This window comes from Carya illinoinensis, chromosome 1, assembly GCF_018687715.1.
Source record: "Carya illinoinensis cultivar Pawnee chromosome 1, C.illinoinensisPawnee_v1, whole genome shotgun sequence".
Taxonomy (NCBI): Eukaryota; Viridiplantae; Streptophyta; class Magnoliopsida; order Fagales; family Juglandaceae; genus Carya; species Carya illinoinensis.
In genome coordinates, this window is record NC_056752.1 from 1,691,352 (window position 1) to 1,715,556 (window position 24,205).

The 24,205-nt window shown below is 32.0% G+C and overlaps 1 long non-coding RNA gene across 2 annotated transcripts; it reads left to right on the top strand.

Annotated features, from left to right (window-relative positions):
- The first annotated feature begins 428 nt into the window (after positions 1-428).
- On the top strand, positions 429-6,532 carry LOC122304928. 2 transcript variants are annotated; one of them, XR_006241007.1, is made up of 4 exons: positions 429-2,353; positions 2,545-2,735; positions 6,103-6,178; positions 6,285-6,532. It is a non-coding gene; the product is annotated as an uncharacterized LOC122304928 (long non-coding RNA). The 2 variants fall into 2 exon arrangements; XR_006241006.1 differs by having other exon boundaries at positions 429-2,735.
- Positions 6,533-24,205: the final 17,673 nt, after the last annotated feature.

A 24,205-nucleotide genomic window follows, 5' to 3' on the forward strand; every position in this document is an offset into this window, starting at 1 on the left:
CCTGACTCTGCCTTTCTACTCACGCTGCCTTTCTTTACGAAGTAGATGGAATAATTGTTGGTACATTTAAAAAAAAATATTTTTCTAACGATCCTATTTTTAAATTTGTGCCGTTGGATTAAAGGATTGATATGAGATTTTATTTAATTGCGTGCCATTGCAGATTTTGTAGTATTAATATATTGTAATTACGGCTTGAAAGTCGTTTGAGTCATTTGTAATAAAATTGATTTATTTAAGTTCTGATTAGATAATAAAATGTTTTATTTTATCTTATCTCATCATTATAATTTTTTCAAATTTTTATATTAAATATAATAAATAATTCAAATTTTTTAAATTTTAAAATAATAATAATATTAAAAAATAATATTTTAAAAATATTTTATTTAATTTTTATATCAATTTTCATAAAAAGCCAAGCCAAATGCATAAAATGATGAATATGTGTAAATTAGAGCTGCATTGGTCTCGACAAACGAAAAATGGGGAGTTTTGAGCTACAGGGTTTCTATATTTTCCTTCAAATTTGAAGGGCTACTATACACTCATCAACCGATTATTTTACTACATTTTAATTCTCAATCGCTATCCTTTTATTTTCCCTCTCTCCTTTTCCTCCCCCCGCCTTTTCTCCCTTTCTGGTTCTTTGCAGTGCACCCTAACCTTCTGGCCTCTTTTCACTTCTTCACACTGAAATCAAATTGGTTGTAGAAAACCAGTTTCTATTCATCAAAATTTTGCGCGAGCTTCTTCTCCGAAGGCATCCCGTGTGTTTTCTCTCCCCCTTTCTCTCGTTCTCTCGTTTTCAAGCTCTGCACCGCTTCTTCCTCCCTACGATTCTTCACGTAGAATCAGAGTGAGGCTTTTCACTAGGTTGGTCTCCTCTCAGGTTCGTGGGACCTCAACTCAGATTTCAGGTTCTTCTCATGCCAAAGATTTCAGGCTTTTGGGCATCTTGAATCTGTTTTTAACGAGTATTTTCAATAGATATCTAGCATTCGATTGTTTTTAACGAGTATTTCGCTAGGTTGTTTTTTTCTTCTTTTCAATTTTACTCGCGTGTCATGTGCATAACTGGATACTTTTCAATAAATATCTAGCATTTGATTGTAATCCTTGTAGTCTCACTGCACTTACATTTGATCTGTTTGGTTGTCAAGAATATGGAAGAAGTGAAAAGAAATGAAATGTGATTTAGAGCCCTGTTTTTAAAAAATTGGCTTTCACAGGATTAAATTGCCACTATAACTAGTGCATATAGTGGTATGAGGCTCAGTTAAGTGAAGATTTTACTTTGTTGAGTTCCCAACATCAACACGTCTTAAGTTCATTTCTTTTTTTGTTTCACATTATCTCAGTATTCTTATATTAATGAATAGCATAATATAAACTACCCTCAGATCCAAGCATGTTGCATGTTTGATTTCTGTTCTCAGAGAATTGACTCTCTCCCTGATGCCATTCTTTAGCATATCTTGTCGCAGATAAACACTTAGATATTCTTGCCCCGCTGTAAATGTCCTTGTTTGGGATCTTATGGGCTGAGTGTTCATCAATAAGATATCCTGCTGTAGCTACTTCAATAACATTTGTGTTTATATTTGTACATAATCTGAATGTTGGAAATGTTATTTATTAGCTCATTATATTTCTGCATTGAATCTAAGATTCTGGAGATATGCAGTAGACTGCTAGTTTGGGTTTCAAAATGGTCAATTTTTACCTGCAATATTTAATTTGAATGTTGGCTATATTAAGAAATATATATTGATGGTCCGGTTAATTTTCTCTCAAGGTATTGATGCCTTTTGGCTATTAATCTGGTAACAATATTGGCTATTAACAATAATTTAAGTATCAAATTAAATTATTAATGTATATATGGTTAGTGTAATTGCAAAATATGAACAAAATTGAAGATAGCTTTGATGAAGCCATGCTCTTAGTGACAGAAAGATAGCTCCAGCTCAAGAAACCCATCAATGTTTGATTCATTATGATTTTTGACAATTTCTTTTAAAGGCTTAGCCATTTTAGCTCATTGTTCCGTGAGATAGCCGTTTCAACTCATTATTGTGTGTTAACTTATGCAGGGTTCATTTCTTCGGTTTCTTCTTCAATAAATGTGTCATTACACTGTGTAATTATCAGCAAGCTTTACCTTTGGTTCAGTCAGACGCTATGCATTAAAAATTCATACTAATTCTACTAGTTTTTGTGTGATATTGGAGAGATTCCAAATAAAAGAGATGTGTTTTTTATGGAACTTTGGGCTCAATTACATATGCAGGGTTAGTTCAAGTCATAATCATTGGGCTGTTGTATCTTGAAAGGGACAAGCCAAGATGAGGTATGCTGCACTAGTGTTTAAACATTATTTACTACAGAAGGCTTGAATCTCCTTAAAGAAAGCGAGATTTCCGTGCTCAGTCCAACCGGCTTTGTTCTTTTTTGTTATTTGTTATTTCAGTTTCTTGTAATTTATTTTGTTATTGTTATTTTTCAACAACAATTTTAAGGAGATTCAAATGGACTTTACAGTTTAAAAATCTAATGATAGCATCGGAGATCTCAACAAGCCATTTCGCTTCAAGGGAGCCCATTTCAAGCTGTGAAAGTGCAAAGTGCTCTTTTATCTTTGACTACTCAATGTCTCCTATGTGCTCATGGAGAAGAATCCAAACAAGACCGACAAAATGACAGAAGAGCAACACAAGGCTCATCAAGATAAGGTAGAAAAAATACATAAATGATGAGTATAAATGCCAATGCTATCTTTTGAATTGTCTTATGAATCATTTTTATATTATTACAATACTACTTACTCCACTACATTTAGGGGTGTAAAAAAAATTTGAAAAATTGGTTTGGACCGGCTCTGTTTAGAACCGGTTTTCATAATGGGAAAACTGGTCGGAATCGATCCGGTTCCAATTCTAAGCTTTTTAGGACCAGGTTGGACCGGTTCCATTTAATATGTATTTTAAATTATTTTTTTAAATACTATATAATATTATATAGAATTTTTATAGATAATATATAATAATATAAATTATAATTATATATAAGATAATATTATTATAATTTATAAAATAAAAATTTAATCTTAAACATGAAAATTTAATTGATCATATACTTTAAACATAAAATATATATATTAATAACATTTTATCATAAAAACCACTTAGAATGAGAAAAAATACTTAAAAATAAAATTGATAAATCACAAAATTGGTAAATAATAAATTAATTTAAAAATAAACTGAAATTTTAAAACTTTAAACTGAAATTGATAAATCACACCAATATTTTTTTATTACTTAAAATCAGTTTAAAATTGAAAAAAAAAAGTCCTAAATATCAAAAGATTTGAATTTATATACCAAAATTGTAAATAAGATTACTAAAATATTATTTACCAAATAAAGAAAGAAAATCACTCAAGTTTTATTAATTTATTATCAAATTTTTATGGCCTAATAAATTCTCCATATATATATTTTTTTGAAAAGCACATAATAAATTAGTAAATTAGTAATACTAATATACATTAGTATATTAAAATTTACATTTTACGGCATAATACTAATAGTATGTCTATACTACATTACTATTATTCTTAATAATATACTTTAAGTCTATATATAAAATACTAAATTAGTATATAAATCGATATACTAAATAATTACATATGAAATAATGATATAGCTATACTAATAGTCTAGTGTTAATACTATTATATAGTCTAATATAGCTATAACTAATACTAATATTTATACTAATACTAATACTAGTAGTCTAACATAGACTATAGTTATACTTATACTAATATAATTATACTAATCACTATAACTAATACTTTTAGTCTATTATATAGTCTAATATAGGCTATATAACTATAACTAATATTAATATTTATACTAATACTAATACATTAGTCTCTAATATATTAATATAGAATATAGTTACACTAAACCACTGATTTATTATAATTAATATTACTAATATATAGCTATTAGCTATACTAATAGTCTAATACTAATACTATTATATAGTTTATAGTCTAGGGGTGTGCATAAAATGCCTTGGGCCGGTCCGTCCGCAGCAACCGAAGTGAGCCCACCCGACATATGTCGGGTTATTCGGATCCAACCCTCTTACGGGTTGAGAGACACTAATATCGGTCGAAACCGATGGATCCGTTAACTTCATTTCAAGCTCTTCGGTCTTCCCCTAGCTTTACAAACCCTAGCCACCAGTGCACCACGCCGTTCGGTTCGTCTTCGCCATCCGTCTTTGCTGTCGAACCAGTGAGTCCTTCTATTTTCCTTTCTATTTTGCTATTTGTCGAACCAGTGATGATCCCATTTCGCACTAATAGTGAAACTGCATCATAGAATTTGATCTTAAGATATTGAAGTCTCTGATAATGCTGGATGTTATCAGATAAGAAAGAATAATAATAATATTGGTTCAATATTTGGCTCAGTAATCCTTTTACCTGTGGTTCGATATTTGGCTCGCCTGTTCCATCACATTCTGCAAAAGAGAATTCCCAAGTCATACAACCTTGGAGTTCAAATTTGTAACTCTTTTCATGGCAGGGGCAAGCTTCCAAAAAAAGTGTCTTTAATGGCATTTCATATGTAAATGACCGGATTGTTTTCTTCAAAATGAGTAAATCCCAAATACATGACCCCACCCCTCAGAACCACATTATCAAAGTAATCTTAGTATGGAATCCAACCCAAGATGTCTCAATCTACAACTCATTACAAACTCTCCCTTTTGATCACTAGGCCACACGTGACAGGTTGTGGGAAAAAAAACATAATAACTGTTTGCTTCCAATATTTTCAAGTAGATTATAGCTTTTTATCCTGGTATAGAGGGAAGAAAAGGTTGTAGATATCATACTCTCACCAAATAGATACCGTCTCTAATAGTTCTGTCCCACCTTTTCACCCCCCCCCCCCCCACCCCCACCCCTCTTAAAAAAAGAGAAAATAAGAGATAAGATAAGATAAGATTTTCTTGCAGACCAGATGGCCTAGACACTGATTTAGTCAATGACACATACATGTTGAGATGATACAGTGGTCCATAAGTAGAGAACTAGTGTCGGTTCTTAGAGGTCGCATCATTTTTGAGAAATAAGTAAAGATGTAAGATGAGCTTTTGTTCACCCATTTCCTACCTGCCAACAATTGCCGTGTTCTTAATTTACCACAGAAAAGAACATAAGAAGAAGGTTTTTTGTTCTTCTGTTTTGTGATGGTGTTGGGATATTTTGATGTTTTTAGAAGTTGATTAATACTGCATTGGGCTTCTGGATATGGTTTTTTAATAATCCAAATACTTTTATATTTCGGACTGGAAGCTTTGCTGAATCAAGTCTAGATATGGTTATATCATTTCCCACTCTGCTTTAGTTTCTTCCCCCTTTTGACAAATTGCAGTCCATTATATCAAGTTTTCGTATGCTTAACCAACCATCAAATTATCTATTTCTTAAATGATGTAATTTATAGTTTTTTGTGAGCGCCCATCCGTCAGAATGGTCTATTGATTGTTTTGACGAGTAAGTCCCATAATATGATATCAAGGAGAGTTTGCATGAGTTTGTGATGATAGTGACTATCTTCATTGATGATTACTTTTTTAGTGACCCCCTGTTTTTGGGTTGAAATGCTGGCTTAATGTAACTATAGGAAACAGAGCATGGGCTGCATTTAGTGATTTAGTTACAAGCTATGTCCCTGTTGCTTCTAAAAGTTTAGAGTAAATTCACCTTTTCTTTGGATCTCAACTAGTCGACTAGTTCTTATCCCAACCAGGTTGCATTTTTTTAATCTATTTTGCATGACAAGTGTTTTAAAACTAGTTATATAACTTTGTTGTACTTGAATTGGACCAATGTTATCGTGATGCATGCACTAGTTCTTGAAAAGTGCCTTATTTGTGTCTTGATTTTTTGAATTTATTGAAAGTTTTGAGGCAGAATTGGGTAATGAACTTATTTCTTATTTACATATTTATTAAACTTTTTCGTAATGTTTATTTTTATATCATTTTAATAATCATCATGTGTTTTTATAGAGTTTGGTCCAAAATCAAGCTTTGCTTATGATGATGAGATTGAGGAGTAACTCAAGGCTTATGGTATGCATGAATGGTATGATTTTCATTTTCACTCATTTTTATATAATTTGCATGAATTAAAAATTCTGATTTGATTTTCCCTAATATTAGTTTCTAAACCTTTGATATTGGATTTGTAGATTCACTTGCAAAATGGTGGATTAAAATGGAATGTAAGTAGTAGCTTTGGAAACCCAAGGATGAGTGGAGGTTTTTGTTGCTGCCTTCTCAACAAATTATGGAATTGGTTTTAATAGTTTTAACAGCAATTGTATAGAAAAATATTTTTATTTTGCAGTTTTTCTCTTGATAGTTTTGTACAAAATACAGTATTTTGCACACTCCTTAGTAATAAAATGATATTTATTTGTATGGAAAACAAACCAAAGCGGGTGCAGAGAATTGCAGAATTTCGTTAAAACAGAACTAGAAAAAAAAAAAAAAAAAAAAAAAAAAAAAAAAGATCCGTCCGTACAACCCGACATGTACGGAAGGTTCGGGTTGGGTTGGCGCGCTTTGGGTAACCAGGTCGGATTTGACATGCAGAAAAACCGGCTTTGCCTCACGGGTTGCAGGCCTAGTTTATACTAATCATTATAATCAAATCACTATGTCTATAACTATATATATTTATTATCAATGTATTACTATATTCTTTAATGTATAACTATATAGTCTATATATTGTATTAATATCACTGTATGTAGCAGTAACACAAACACTATACTAGTATAATATATAGTACTAGTATATATCAATAATAATAGTACTACTATTATTTAATATAGTATTATCACTAACATATTGATATAGTATAGTACATTATGGTAGTATATACCAATAGTATTATACTATTACTATATAATATTGACTAATAATATATAATATTATTATATTATTATATTACTAGTATAAGTTCAAGGTGGTTTCAATTGTTGGGGTAGGTCAGGTGATTTTAGATCATTTATTCGTGCAAAATTTAAGAAGCGTTTGACATCAGAGAACTCTTTGGAGAGTAAATATGAAGTGGAGAAGTATTTATCTTAAAAATTTGAAGGAGATGATGAGAAATCCGACTTGTTAACTTGGTGGAAGGTTAATTCCATTAGATACCACGTGCTTTCAAGAGTTGCGTGTGATGTTTTTGCAATTTCGATATCTACAATGGCCTCTAAGTCTGCTTTTAGCACAGCAGGTCCAGTATTTGATCCTTTCCGCAGTAACCTATCTTCACTTATGGTAGAAGCCCTTATTTATACACAAAATTTAGCTCCGTTCCTTTTCTACCCTAATTAACCTTCACACTTTAATGGATGATCTTGAGGAGTTTGAGAAATTTGATACAGGTATGTAGTATCATTCACATTTTCTTTAACTGTTTGTAAAGTGTATATCATATTAGTAATTTATTTTAATTATTATGCTTATTATTTGTTATTTACCCTATTGTGTAAAGTTCATGGAAGACCTAGGAGAGTTATTCAAGACGTACTGCTTTGGTTGGAGATTATTAAATTTAAGGTAGATCAACTTGTATAACATATTTTCTTAAGTTTTTTTTTTTTTTTTTTTCATTTAATGTAATTACTAACTTTTTATTAGAATTAACTGCTTGATTTATTTACATATAATTGCAAGGTTTATTAAATGGAATATTAGAGTTGATTTATTTTCTAGCAAAGTGCATAAACACAAGGTGTCACAACGTTTCTGCAAAGGTAGTAAAAATGTTAGGTTCCTTGTAATTCATTAATCATTTGGTGAGGATGTTAAAATATAACATTATATTGTTTGTTTTTGCAAATGAGATAAGTTGAGATTAAATATGATGCCCCTAACTTCCATGTATAGACACATGGAAATCGAGGTATCGGGATGATAACAACATGGGTCACGTATCTCATCATCAAGTGCTAAGTGTGTAAACATGTAACTCATGTACAACAAAACAACATAGCAGATAATAAAGCCAGTCGACTAAATACCAAAATTTTGTTTAAATACAAACTCACTTAAACATAAGTGTACTAAAAATATTACAAATTAAAGTAACAAGTAATAAACTAAAATACATAATATGAAAGCTGAAAATAATTTCCAACAATTACATATAGAGACTCCAAACTACTCCTTTGGCAGGGTCGCCTCCTTGGGCTCAGCTTCTTCGCTATCTGCATTGAAATCTACGGTACCAAGAAACAATACTGTAGGTAAGTAATCATCTAAGCAAACCTCGAGATAAAAATACATTCATACAATAACAAAATGCATGAATATGATGTCATATGCATGAGACCCCAAAAATTATCTTTTCCAAAAAATAATTCATATTCCAACTCATGCCAAAAATCTCATTTGACCCAAAGTCCAATCCATTAAAACAGTTTCGCCATTTCCTAGAAAATGGCCCAATATTTATCAGAACCGATTTCTAATTTTATCCGTATGCACATTGGTCTCTCATAGGGATCATCTGTACACTCTGGCTCCTTTCATCACACTATGGGTAACGATCATGCATGTGACTTCGTAACGAGCGATGTCCAGTTTCGTGCTCAGCCCGTACGTAGCCAAGTATCCTCTAGCCTTCGCCAGCAGAAGGGCCACAGAATCGGCACGAGAGCATTACCATCCCGTCTGATCGTGTTGTCGCCCAGCGACAACTCATGAGACGTCATTCAGTATATTGCGCTCCCGAGTGACCAGAAGAGTTCCACCGAGATAATGTCTCATCTTGACTTGGGGTTGTGATACGCATACACCAAAAAATCCATTAACACTTGAAAACCCAGTTTTCCATTCATGTCTATGAATATGCATGCACTATGCAAAAACTCTATTTTCATTTTTTAACACATGAACATGCGTGCACTATGCAATAAGTCACAAAAATAATCCAGCAAATCTCAACATCAACCAAACAAGCTAACAACTCATTCCTCCAATCCAACCGACCCCCAAACTCCTCAGACTCAGTCCGGTACAACAAACAAAACACAAAATATTTGTTAAAACATAAATATATTTAAATCACAAGAGTTGTTCGGAAAAATACTTATAGTGCTATAAAGGTAAATTGCTGGAATATCAAATACCAACTTTAACTCCGATTTTTGGGACTAAAATGGATTTTGAAAACAAAGAGATTTAAAGGTGGGATTTTCGGATTCAAAAAGGGGCTGATTTACTGAAATAACACATGATGATGATGATGGCTGGAAAAGAGGCTTACGGTGGAGGAAAAATAATCAAGAAACCCAAGGAAAACCCAGCTTAACACTCACGGTTTGGAGGCAAAAACAGGGGCACGGTTTTGAGCTAAAAAACAGAGCAAAGGTTGAGTCCAAACCACCGAAAATTGCAAGGAATTTCCCACTACCAAGAACACGAAAATATTAGAAGCAAACAGAGTGGAAACCGAGTAAGAATTAAAGCTAAAAACAGAGTATAAATTTCGGCACAAAACAGGGCATAAACCGTGGGAATCAAAGGGGAAAGAAGGGGCTTTATACACCACAATAAAAAGGAGATAAACAAGAAACAAAGAAGAGAAAAGAGGCACACAAGGAACTCGGCCAGACCTGCAACAATGGAGGAAAAATCCATAAAATAAAAACAGCAAAAAAAAAAAAAAAAAAAAAAAGGAAGAGAGAGCTTCGGTTACAGCAAAAATGGAAGCAAAACAACAAGACAAAAATTAAAGCAAACTAACCACACGAAAATGTAGAGAAATTGGCGTCACAAAGGAGGAAGGAGAAGTCGGTCTGCTGCAGAAGAAGAAGCAACGAAAATTGAAGAAGAAAAGTGAAGTGCACGGTGACGAGAAGAAAGGAAGAGAAGTGGAAGAGTTTAGAAGTCAAAACGACGCCGTTTTAGGTTAGTTAAGGGGCTGGGTTCAAGTGGCTACGGGCCGGGCCGAATTTGGGTGGGTCTGGGTCCAAAATAAGATAAAAACCCATTAAAACAAAGTCCAGTCCGAAAAATATGGGAAAAGATCCAATAAAAATAAATAAAAACTCAATAAAAACACTATAATTAAACATAAATAAACTAAAGTATTTAAAGGCCAAAAATAAAATAAATTAAAGCAAAGAGTGATTTAAATGCAAAATAATAAATAATATCAAAAAGGCCTTTTAAAATAAATTGTACAACTTAAAATCTTAAATTAAATCCAACAAATATCATATTAAATTTAAAACAAGAGAACTAATATTTATAATTATTTAAATAATCATTCATTAAAATACACGTAAAAATTGGGTATCACATTAAAGTTGAAAGTGGAATAAAATATTATTAGAATATGTTTTTAATATTATTTTTATTTTAAGATTTGAAAAAGTTGAATTGTTTATTTAATTTTTTGTAAAAATTTAAGAAAATTGTAATGATTAGATAAAATAAGATTAGATAAGCTGATATGATATGAGTTAAAAAATAAATTAATCTTATGCCAGCAATTGAGGATGTGAACAGAGACCATGCTCGAATGCTTTTGGGCAACAAGCAAGGGCTTGGACTCCAAGAGTCGGCAAATTTCCTCGAAAAGAAAAATACAAGAAGAAGAAAGCAGAGTGAAGTTTCAAAAGGCTTAAGGAAAGAACATGAGAAACCATATGTTGTGAGAATTGACTTGATGGTTTACCATGGAAGCATGCTCTTTTCCAATCCTTCGAGTCTAGATTTTTTTTTTTTTTTTTTTTTTATGGGAATATGCTTCATTGCATTCATTCAGTAAACGAAGTTATAACTGTGATTTATCGATACAGGAGAACTAGATTATAAGTCAACTAACGTAAACTGCTCAGGAGCTTCCCTGCACACAAAGTGACGGATATTGTCTAAACTTCTAAAACTCTCAAAAGAGAGAGTAAACACTCTGTATAACCAGAGACGGGATGGTCCCTCCAACCTCCAAGGAGGCGGAATATGGGAGACAACTACTATGAACAAACAGTCCAATAGTATATACCTACACTAAAACTAAATAAACAAACAAACCCACAAAACAAAACACCAACAAAAAACAACCCAACCACGAGTACGACGTGCACTCCGACGGCACACCCTCCGCAGGTAATCGGCATCACGAGCCCCAATGGCACTAGCACCCAGCTTGCATACGGACCACAACAACCTCCACAGCGAAAGCCGGCCGTACAACCACCAGCCATAACATCGACTGCCGCTCTCAGCTCTTTGCCTCAGATTGAGGCCGATCAACAGCTCATCACCCCATCCTGGATATCACAGGAAACGAACAAAACACAAAAAAAAAAAAACCCTGCCAGACACAAACTCCGTAAAACGGAGGTACAGGACACACCCACCGGCGACACCAACCAACAACGGCAGAAGCCGTGTAAGAACACAAAAGCCGGACAACGGAAAACCAGAAAACAACACACAAAAATAGCAGGCAAACAGGGGCTGTTCCAGATGCATAACTACACTGGGAGGAAGACCACCACTCGGAAAGTGAAGTACAAAAGTTTGAGGATCCAAAAAAATCAAGAACAACGTCTGCAGGTGGCCCCTTGGTGGCGCGTGACAGCCACAAGCCGCAGAAAGCCGAGATTTTGTCCTGCGCGTGCGGGCAACGCCCCACTCCGTCTGGCACCACCTTCGGTGGGCGTGTAGATCGGTAGTTGACCAACTTCCTGGAGGGTCGCTTGTTGACGGTCGGTGGCAGGACAGTTCGGAGCGGCACTTCCTCCCTTATTGATCTGAAAAAAAACCAAAAAAGAGAAAAAAGAAAAAACTACTAATAGAGAAAGGGAGGGGAGCGGGAGCCGAAGCTCCCACCCCCCCCCCCCCCCCCCGGGTCGCGCGGCTCTGGGTTGGGGACGATTAGATAGAAAGGAAAGGGTTGGCATCGTGCGGCTCTGGTTTTTTCGCCCAACGATGATTAGTCTTTGAGTCTAGATTTTTGTGAGAAATACCCTTGTGCTTTCCTTTTAGCGGTCAACCATTGTCTACACGCTTTAGTCCTTGTATGGTTACATATGAGAAATATGTAAATAATAATAAAATAATTTATAAATAATAATAAGATTGCTTGACTTAAGATATTTTACGGAGTCTTGAACATTGAGAAAGAAAAAATTGAATAACAATATTATAAAATTAAAATATTATTATAATATAATTTTTTAATATAACTTTTATTTTGATTTTTAAAAAAGTTGAAATATTTTTTGTGTTTTATTTGAAAATTTGAAAAATTTGTAATGATTAGATAAAAAAGTTAAAAAGTTAAAAATTTGAATTTTTTTTTTCATAAGTAAGAAAGACACTTTTATTCATCGAATGAAATAGGCGAAATCTGTGTACATAAGAAGTATATAAAAGAAATACATAATTACATTCTAGAAGCAGAAAACGAACACAAAAATTTAGAAGCAAACCACCCTCCATTAGGTAAAATAGCAAGAAACCACTGAAGTAAAGAGAACACAAAAAATTATCGGATTTCTTTTACAATATGCTTTTTATTGTTAAAGCGCCATTCATGTTTAAATGGTATTTAGAAATTAAGATGAGATGAGATAAGTCTCTAAAATTAAACGAGACTTAAAAGACATTTTCCTTACACTTATTTTAAAGTCCTATTCACAAGTTCCTACATTTTCCTTTCGCTTGTTGGATGCAAAAGCTGAGAAAAAAATTAGGAAGACTTTTCTTATGTTGAAATGTCTCTGACCCCAATCCCACGAAAGGTTGATGAAGACATTTCCTACATCTTATTTAAACTACATAGTAGCCACTGTAGCAGTGCACATAATGTACACCGTACGTGGCTTTTTTTTTTTTCTTTTTTTCTTTTTTTTTTTTTTCTTTTTTTTTTTTTTTTTTTTTTAAATTTTGATTATTGTTAGCCATTGTATCTTCCTCCTTGCATGCAACTAAGGTCTCACTTCCATCTCCCACTGAAAAGAGGATCAAAAGAAAAGGGTAGCAATTCCTATCCCTTTTCCATGGAAAAACTTCATTTTCTCATGATTCTCTTCCCTCTCCTAAGCCTTCAATCTCCTTCTTTTCTACTCATCTCATCAGCTTCTGCTCTTCTCACCCAGTAATTTATCAATTGTGGATAGGTATCCAACATATCTTTGACTGGTCGGGAATTCGTGAGTGACCTGAATTTTGGCTTCTTCTCTGTTGGACCAAGTTCTGCTTGTTTAATATTTTAACACGAAATGTTAATAATTGGTTGATTTTCTATAATCCACGATAATAAAATAATAACAGTTAGAAAACTTATCTCCATCCATTACAGTTTGACAATGAATCTGACCTGATTATGAAAGCAGGATCACCCTAACAACTTTACCTCTGAGTGTCTCCTAAAGGCTAGAGGTACAATAATGTTATAGGTGAAAACCCTTAATCCCTCAGTACTATTTATAGACTTCCGACCATCATGAAATCTAGAGATTTTTATGTCTCACTGTGACTAGATATAGTGGTATTCTTATCTCATTGACTCATTAATTAAGTCATAATATTTGAGTTAGTCTAAACCCATTAGGATATGGGTGGGTGGAACATAGAGGTTTAATAAAATTCTTACATTCTCATACTTGGCCCATAAGCCTATAAAATAATATTGTTCGTTCATAGGTTTATTATAAGAAATTAATAATCATACCGTGCACGTTCATTTCTAGAAAACTTTTTAGCTCAAAATACATTATTTGAGTTTCGTAATATCAATGTCAAATTGGCTACCAATGCGAGTCATGATGGTCCTCTATAATATAACTAACAAATTTCCTTCAACGTAGCACAACACTAATAACTTAATTTAACACAATTTTAATTGAGAAAATTAAGGCGAATACTGTAATACATTGGGTTCTAATTCATGTCCATTGTAGATATTATCTTGTCATCATTCTTCCACACCATTCAATTTACATATAAAGTGGAAAGACAAGACAACAGAAATAACCATAATAGATATCTCTCAATGTCTAGTAACAAAATACTTAGTCTATCAATGATCTCTTTAACATGTTCACATCATGAGTATAAGTATAAGACCCATATTTTCAACATGTTCTTAAAGTATAATCATTAATGCAATATTAATATGGACATTATTTGTTTATTTAATTTCTCCTTAACACTTAGATATTTAAAATCTCCTTAAATACTCATTATTCGAAGAAAAATACTCTGAGTAATTCTTGCAATACTTTCTTAGCAGCTTGACTATAAAGTCGACAATTCCAAGTCCTAAGATAAGTTTCCTCAGTCATATATCATACAATGTGGCCTCAAACCATATTACAAACTTAGCCTTTATTGCACATGAAGCAGTAAGAGATTTGGTTCGTACTTTTCCATAAAATAACTATAAAAATAGCAAAATACATAACCATAAATGTATTTTATTTTATTTATCATTAACACAATCATGAAAATAGAGTCTGAATATCCAACTACTTAAAGAGTATTAGTTCTTCTAAAGGCAATAATATAATCTTTAATTTCTTGTAAATAGATGGTATTTTTTTAAATAAATAATTATCTTGAATATATTAACTACTTCTTTCTTTTCCGATCGCCTGGAAGGAACAAAAGAAACATCTTGTTCTTTCTTCAACAATTTCTAATCTCTAATGGAGCTCTCAGTAGGATTTGAAACCAGATGAAGTTCTGACCATCTGTCAGAGAAAAAAGAACAAATGGATCTTGTAGGATTCCCAAGAAATTCTTCGATTTCTGGAAGCATCTGTTTCTCACGTTCTGTAAATAGCCGGGACATTGAGGAATATCCAGATAGGCATTTAGGGAATTAGTTTGATACCTTGCACTCTTTTCATAGCTTTTAAGTCAAATATCCTTGGGTTACTTTGGCAACAACCAAGGATACCAACTATAAAACGAATATTTGGCCATGTATAAGTTTGTGCAACCATTAAATTCCTTATAACCATTATATATAGAATTTCTTTGACAGACTAATCAATTCAAGGACATTATAAAATATTGAGCATGTCAAATTTTGTTTTTAAAACATCTATTGAACAACATTTCTTCATATAAAATCTTCCAAAACTCCATGCAACTATACTGAGACAATCCTAACAGTCATCATCTTGGTATTAAAATTCAATTCCAATTACGAAAGATGTCTCATTCATAAATTTTACTTTTTAAAGTTATTTAGAGACATAGCTTTAATGTCATACTACAAACCATGATTCATACTTGCTAAAAGTCATATACATGTATGACCATAAATACAAATATACTTCCACTGACCTATGGGTATATACATTAGTAATAAATATTTTTTTTAAATCCAAAAACAGCATTGGTATTATCAAATTTTAGATATCGATTTTCAAAAAATCTGTTACCTTTTCTAAGTAATCATTTTATTCGTTTCTTCTAAACTTCAGACTTTTAGTCTACAATTGTTTTCACATCCTATTGATATAACTCTAGACCATAATGAGCTACTAATATCATAGTGATCCTTAATGAGTTCTTTCAGGTTTAATTGAAAATCTCTCTCTGGTCAATTCTCATTTATGAGTAAAACCCTTTATTACAAATTTGACTTTATATCATTCAATATTGTCTTTAAAGTGAGGGTTTTGTCTCCAAGACCCATTTACACTCGACTTTTTATGCTTTTTAAACAATTAAACGAAATTACAAACTTTATATTTATTCATGGATTTCAATCATTCTTTTATACATTGATCTTTTATAGAATCACTTATTTCTAAAACTTGGGAAAACATATGTGAATTTTTATTTGTTTCAAATTTTGAAGATACACTATGTAGCCTAACAAAATAGCAAATCAAGAAGATCACATGAGGTTGCCTGTTTTGATGTCTCCATGGTCAATTCTTCAACGGTGTTTCTTTGATGAGATGGATGATCATTTACTTGTTGTTTCATATTATCATTAAGATAATCATAAAAAGAAACTACAAGAATTTTTTAAGTACAAGAATGCACTTTACGACAATCACATCTCTAGTTTCTATGCTCCCACTGATTTTGCCAACTTTAAGGAATTTGATATTTCAATTTCCTTAAAATTCAAACTATAAATAGAAACAATATAGCCTAAATCATTTGAATCTCATGACTAATCAATAATGACAATGTATCCAATAACTATAATAGGACTCAACTTTCTTTCATTTGGGTTATAAAGTATTACTTTAACTTGACTATGCATACATGTATATGCCTTAAATCAATCCATAATCAAAATTAAGCCATTAAGAGTTAAGAGTTCTACACCATTAAGTAATATCGTGTAGAACAAGATATAAGTTCTACACCATTATTTTTAAGAGTTTTACTACATTTGTTTCAAGAAGTAAATGAAATAGGTCAGGATTATGGCCCAACTCTTAATATTTTTCATGACACTACTTTAATCCAATTCGATGATTTTCACCTTTCTACCTAGCTGCATTTCCTCCCCATTAGAAGTACCTCAAGAATTACCAATGGCTTGAGACTTCTCATGTAGCAGATATAAACATTCATACCATGAAAATTATCTATGAAAGTAATGAAATACTTTTATCTATCAAACATTATAGAGAAAAAGGTTTACATGCATCTATATACATTATCTCAAGAAACTCTATTTTTTGTGGCATATTTTCTTGATATGTTTGATTTGCTTTCATTTTATACAAATCAATACACATATTGAGATTAGAAAATCTAAATGTGAATATATTGATATTTATTTTGAGATTTTGTGGTGTTTAGAGTAATCATATTGTAATAGTTGATTTGAAACTATGAGATCTATGTGTGGTTGAGAAATTGGAGTCTATATATGTACTATGATATATGATTTTAATTGAAAGGTAGTAACTCTCCGACCCCATTTGAGACTGGGGTGTTATAGTTGGTATCAGTGATAGGTTTGAGGTTCTACAGACTATTAATATTTGTGATTTTGGATATTTGTGGGCTTTAGGAAATTATAATTTTCAGATTTGAAGACTAGAAGTTCTGTGGACTTCAAGAAATAATCCTGTGGATATTTAAGGTTTTAGAATCTGTTGGCATTAGGGAATGTGATGTATGAAATTTGAGGTTTGAGATTTTGTATACTTTAAAAACAATTTTGAATCTAAGGTTTTAGAATTATGTGGACTCCAAGAGATGGTTTCAATGGTATTTAAGGTTTTAGAATATGAGGTTTGAGATTTTGTGGATTTCAAGAAATGATTTTTATGATATTTGAGATTTTAGATTCTGTAGGCTTATTTTGTAGACTACGAAATAATTTTGATAAGATTTAAGGTTATAAATTTGGGTAGAGTTTTGGGCAATTGATTATTATCAGATTTGAGGACTTAGGTTTGTAGATTTTAAGAAATGATTTTAGTTACCACTAGAACGAATGCTTGTTAGAATTGAGAAATTGATGGGCATTGAAGTCTAGATTGTCACGTTGAAAGTTATAGGTGCAATTATTTTTTGTTGGGGATGGTTTCAGACCTTTTAAACTTAGTCAGATTTTAGTTTGTAATTTTTTCATTTCTAATATATATTTGTAATTTTAATTTTAATTTCTTATTTATACTTTTAATTTATTTTCCTATTAAATTGTTAATATTTCAGATTTTATGATATCACAGGCTCACAGCAGGCAACATTAATTACATGTCTTTTCCACCCATGGCCACCGCAAATATCAAACAACTCACTTATTTGTATTCACTTAATTTTAATGTTGCTACAATCTCCCATATATGTTTGTAATTTTGCAATTGTTTTCTTTTTAATTTGTATTATTCTAATAGATTAGTTATGATTATTAATTTATTACTTAGCACTTTTGTAGTTGCTTGCAACTTAGTAATATATTATTTTTATTATTGTACATTGCTTGTTCTTTTTGTTATTTGTATTTTTTTTTATTAATTTTTAGTTTGGTTCTGGCCCATTTTGGGCCAATTTCAACTATTTCTAGGCCGATGGTCCATTTGGGCGGTTGGATAGGGCCGAAGGCCACTACTATTACTCGTAGAAGGGCTAGAGGCCACTACTATCACTTGTAGCTAGGTCGGAGGCCACTTCTATTACTCGTGGCTGGGCTCAAGGCCACTACTATAAACTATGGTAGAGTCATAACCAAAGCAAAACAAAATCTTATGCCTCAGGGATTTCCAAATGCAATATCATATCTTAATAGTTTTGAGCAGACACACATCATACAATCAAATAAAAATTGTATACTCACCTTCACATTTTATGTAGTAGAGAAACAGAGTATAAAAATTGCTCATGTCAACACTAATCATGATAAAATATCATATTTCACGAGTTTAGAACAAAGGCTAATGCAGAAAAATAATCGAGGTCGTTTTTATAACAAAATGTGCAAATTTTTCACCAAGTCAACCTGAGTTAGTTTTAGGCAAAGTCTAGCAATATAGGAATACCGTTTACCTAAACTTTTCAACTTCTCTTAATTTTCCCACAAAAGTACCCTGCAATTATCGATCGTCACCTAAACATAATTATCTATTGGAGATTTCAAGTGAAGGAGATGTTATCTTGATCAGGAAGGCTTATTGATATCGGAGATCAAGTGAATTGCTTGTTGATGGGTTGCTGTTTTTGACAATGTCTCTTTCCGACTAGGAAACCCTGGTCGCCAGCAAAGGCCCAAGAATTGTCGACGCTGGTGTTGGAGTGTGCTCCCTAGTTTATGAAGGACTTATCGGGAGGAGAGTAAGCTGAAGAGAAAAGCTGAAAGGAAGTGAAATGTAGAGGTGAGAGAAGATAGAGTTGGGAAAGAAGCTTATGAAAGGGAAGAACTTCCATGGATTTTCTGGTAAGGATTGCTGCTTTTTCAATAGTTCTAGGTTTATGAGAATAGAATAAATTAAGGTGGGGGTAACGATCATGAATGAAAGTCATCATGGATATTCATGCATCGTAGTGGAATTCTTAAAGAAAGACAATGACTTGGAAATATAAATATCATTCCACCAATTTCATAAAAAAGGGTAGTGATGGAGTAATGCTAGGATATATAAGTTTTGCGCACTCTCTTCAAAAAAAGTGGTGTTTGTTATTAAAAAAATTATTTTTTTTTTCATTTAGAGCTTGAATTTATCTAATATTTTTCAAATAAAGTACGTAAGATTTGCACACTCCAAAATTGTGCCCAACCCAATATGGGAAATGTAACAGTCCGCTAGAAATTCAATTGTGAAATTTCTATTAACTTTAGGAATCTCGTGAAAAACCCATAAGTTTTCACGAATCCATTAATCGTATAGGTTTTTGTCTAACTACATAGTTAGTGTTATTATTTACTATGGTATTAGAAGTGTATTTTTGATTATTGGAGATAGTTAGAAGTGTCAAAATGTATTATGGTTTGTGCCATTAGACTCGGAGGGTTATTTAAAGTCTTATGGCGCAATAACATTTTTTCATATTTTCGGACAAAACGTCTGTTCAAAACTGTAAATATTATTGGATAAAAAGAAATATCTTGAGGTAATTTTCGTGAATATTATTGGGTAAAAATATTTTGAATTGATTTTTATAGATATTATTAGATAAAAATATCTTAAGTTGATTTTTGTAGATATTATTGGATAGAATATTATGAGATAATCTTTTATAGATATTTTGGGTAGGAGAAAACCACACTTAACTCTCAACTCCAGCCTTATCACCTCCCTTATCTCGTCCATAAATGTGTCCAGCCAGCACTCATGAACTTATCTTCAATTACTCCTTCTAATAAAAGATTATCAAACACTCTCTCTCGGACAGATTTTAGGAGATCTTTTGCATGCCCATTTCGAAGCTGTTGTAAGTGTTTTATCATAAAGTATCCTTCATATAAGTTGTTCCTTTTTGAGTCTAGTTTACATGGGTATCTTATTTTCCCCATTTGAAGATCATTTGATCAGTCAAATATTGTGTAAACTATAGAAAGGTCATTCTGGAAGATAAACTGGAGAATATGTTATAGTTTGGAGTTTTTGACCAAGCTAATGGATAGATATTGGTCCGAAATTTTTATGGAGTATTTTTAACATGTATATGTGACTATTGGTTGAGGATTTTTGCATGATTAAAGGTTTTGATGAAAGATGTTCTTAGATTTAGAAACTTAGAAACTGGAAGAGGAAAAACAGTTTCTGTTTTGAGAAAGTTTAACTCTTTGGTGGTCTAAACCTATTCTAATGACTTTGATAATTTTATTGGAGGATACTAAACATCTTATATACATGTTATATTATTATTTTGAAGATATTTGATGTTAGTTTCAAAGATATGAAATTTTATGCAAAGAGATATTCAAATAAGTCAAAGTGTGGATATTCTTGGCTAAATTTATATTTTGGTTAATTTCTAACCATATGATCTTGAATTAGAAGCTTATATATGTTTTAGGACATCTTTTTAAACCATGTGATGGTTTGGTTTGAAGATCATATATTTATAAGTCATAGATCAAGAGATTTATCAAAACTAGTTGAGGGAAAAGTTTATGTTTTTGGACTAAGTGTAAAACCAAAAACTCCAAATGTTATTTTGTGATTTTGGTGACTTTAGTTTGATGATTTAAAGCATGGTTGATGTTAGGATGATATTATGAATATGTTAGAAGTAAGATTTGATTTTTGAAATTCTTGGAGATGTTTTGATTTAAGGTCAAAACTTGTGATTCAAGTGCTTGGATCTTTTTACAAAAAAGTTTGGTGTTGATTATTAGTTTTTTCTAAATGGATGTTTTTAAGTATGGTTTTGAACTTAGGATTGGAAGATGTTTGTTGCAAAATTTTGGTTTAAGCATGAGTTTTGAAGTTGGAAGGAATTGCAACAAAAATAAAGGGAAATGGCCTATGGATGTTTCGACCATAGTGTGTTCTTCATAGTTGTGTTTTATTTTAAATTTTTCTGAGTTGATATATAAGTTTAGGACAAGATTTACATGAGGAATGTAAATTTTGGAAACTTTTGGAGTTAGTATGCAAAATCCTTAAGTTATGGATAAAACGGTCATTTTCCCACATGTAGAGAGTAAAATAAAAAATTTTACTTTTTAAGTTAGTATTTTCCATATTTCAAATTATTAGTGATTTAGTTCTAACTTTTAGAATCACTAATTACAGTTCCTCGTGATCGCACTTGAAGTTTTATAAGAAACGCGGAGATCGAGGTAAGTTAGCTTTTAACTTACTAGCAGTCTACTGTGTATGTGTGCTAAGTAAAAGAATTACAGTGCATGTAGGTATGTTATCATATATGTCATGCCATGCCAAGTTATCATGTAATTGTCTATTATACAGAATTTATTCTGTCATCAATTTTTATCTGTTACACAATATATTCTGTCATGTATTACTATACATTACAAATATGTCATGCTAAATATGTTGTCTGTTATATGTTATGCCATGTTACGAAATGTTACTATCTCAAGTTGGTTATGTATTTCAAATTATGTTCAAGTCACGTTATGTTACGTCAGGGCTTCAGTCCTTTCATATTCCAGTCACGTTTCATCTTGAGTATATTCAGTTTATGTAGAATACATGGGGCCACAACAACTGTGGAGTATGTATTTAACTGCATAGTGATGTATAGAATACATGGGGCCACAACAACTGTGGAGTATGTATTTACACATAGAATACATGGGGCCACAACAACTGTGGAGTATGTATTTTTAATGTTAAGTCAAGTTTGTGTAGAATATATGGGGCCACAACAACTGTGGAGTATGTATTTACACGTAGAATACATGGGGCCACAACAACTGTGGAGTATGTATTTTTCATGTTAATTCAAGTTTCAGAGCAAGTTCATGCTAAGTCAAGTTTCAGATCAAGTTCATGTCAAGTCAAGTTCAGTTCATGATTCAATTTAAGCTATGTCAATTATGCTATGTTGTACGCTAAGTTATGCTTTAATTACTTATAAATTTGATTATGCATTTATACTTTTATTGTCATACATGCATCATTAGTCTGTATGGAAGTTTTTTTGTTAACTTGCTGAGATTTGTAATCAAATCTCACTGTGGTAGTCCCAACTATCATTCCCCCCGAATGGTAGATCTTGTTATAGGACCTGAAGGAGGATCAAGAGCTGACCAACTAGACACAGTCGACTGAACGACGGTGCGTCGTTAATGTTAATATAGCAGTTAAATTACTACTTGTACGATGGAGTTGCATCTCCAGTACTTTTGGATCATAACTATTTTGGAATAGTGCTGTGATCTTAGTTATTCAATGGATCTTTATGTATGAAGTATGTTTTAAGTATTGGGATATTTTCAGTTTGGTGCATAGTATTGAAAAAAAAAAAAATTATCCGTTGCGAATATTGCATAATGTTAGATGCATGTTAGGATTATTGCATCTTATATGTCATGAACGGGGGCAGGTAACCTTGTGTTGCATGTCTCGACGCTTCAAATGTCCGTCCGATCCCAAACGGAATTTGGGGGCGTCAAAGGAAACATTTATACGTAGGTTTTCTTAGAATAAATAAATAGATCCAAAGTGGTTGAAAAACTTGTAAAAAGGTTTGATTTTAGCGGCTATTGTGTTATATATATTAAAAGAATACGACGGTCCAAACCTTCAAGACGGGCGAGCCAATATTTGAACAGCATGCTCTCTAATTTCCCTAACAATAATTTATTTCAAATGGATGGCCGCACTAACGCTGAAATATTGGACATGTTAGCTTAAAAAAAAAAAGCATCAGACCAAAAAAAAAAAAATAATAATAATAATAATAATAATAATAAGAGATGACCCATGACATGGGAGTATCTCTTGGATATAATCTTAATCCTTTCCTGCAATCTTATAAAAAAAAGATACACATAATGCTTTTAAACATTTTTTTATGTAATTATATTTTAAATTAGAGATATTTTTATAAACTAACTAATAAAAATAGCATCGTTTTTTACAAAAATACTTTTAATTTAAAATAGTTGTATAAAGAGTTATAAAAAATATTGTACGTACATCATTGCTCATAAAAATAGCCCCCAACTGTAGTTGCTTAGCCTAAAAGAACCATGTCAGTCTTCTCTCTCAAATTTCTTAAAATAAAGATCTCAAATAAGACAGATAGACATATAAAATAATATTGTAACAACATAATGTTTTGGCATCAAAATGAAGACATAGGTGGTTGAAACTCTTAAGGCAATGCTAGGGAAACGAGATGCGATAAGAAATCTGTAAATAATAGTGAAATGATTTTGGAATAGTAGTAAAATAATTTGAGTTATGATGTTTTATAGGTTTTTAAAAAATTAGAAAAAAAAAGTTGAATACAAATATTTTAAAATCAAAATATTGTTAGAATATTATTTTTTAATATTATTTTTGTTTTGATATTTGAAAAAGTTATATTATTTTTTGTGTTTTGTTTGTAAGTTTGGAAAAATTATAATAATTAGATAAAAAAGTTGAAAAATTGCAATTGAGAAATGTCTATATTTAAATTATGTTTAGAAATAAAATGAGATGAGATGATCCCATCTTCCAAATAACCCCTAACACAAAACCAACAATATGCTTAGAGGTAGGGCTATACAACAAATGATGAAACCGGCTGGCATCGACACAAACAGATTGTCGGAGCACGAAACCAGTTTGCCAACGGTAGAAATTCCTTAAAATCAACACTAGACAGTATGGTTCTAGTTTAAACCTAGTTCAAACTGCCGAACCGGCTGATTAAATAAATATATATTTTTATATATATCGTATTTAAAACGACACCGTTCCACTTAAATTTAAAGTGAAACGATGTCTGTCATTTTATATGTAATATATTTTAAAAAATATATAAGTGAAACGATGTTATTTGATTTTAAACCAAATGGCGTCATTTCGATTTGAGCTCATCTTCTTCCTCTCCCCTCTTCTTCTCTATTTTGTCTCATTCTCTCTCTCCTCTCCCAGACTACAACACTTTCTCTCTCTACACTCTCAGATGAACCTCACTACTAGGGGGATGGAGAACCGCCGCAGTTGGTATGACCAACATTTTT